This window comes from Mizuhopecten yessoensis, unplaced genomic scaffold (assembly GCF_002113885.1).
Source record: "Mizuhopecten yessoensis strain PY_sf001 unplaced genomic scaffold, ASM211388v2 scaffold8107, whole genome shotgun sequence".
Taxonomy (NCBI): Eukaryota; Metazoa; Mollusca; class Bivalvia; order Pectinida; family Pectinidae; genus Mizuhopecten; species Mizuhopecten yessoensis.
Genome location: NW_018407382.1, coordinates 1 through 486, shown reverse-complemented (window position 1 = coordinate 486; position 486 = coordinate 1).

Sequence of the window (486 nt, the reverse complement as noted above, 5' to 3'; positions counted from 1 at the left end):
GGAAACATTTGAACATGAACGATGAAATATTTGATACATACATCTTATAACATACACGGTTTGTGCGGGGACATCCTGATCAGGACATCAAATGTTAAATATATCTGTTATTATTCTTCACATTAGTAAAGTAAGCAACGAATACGGTCAAAACATGTGTAATAATGACTTTTAAATGGAAACATTTGAACATGAACGATGAAATATTTGATACGTACATCTTATAACATACACGGTTTGTGCGTGGACATCCTGATCAGGACATCAAATGTTAAATATATCCGTTGTGAATCTTGTCTTTGGTAAAGTTACCAACGAATACGGTAAAACGATGTGTAATAATGACTTTTAAATGCAAAAATAAGGCAATCAAAACCCGACGAATTGCTAAATATATACATCTTATAACATACACGGTCCTGTGCGGGGACATCCTGATCCGGCAATCAAATGTTAAATATATCTGGAATCCTTATGAATTTCAAA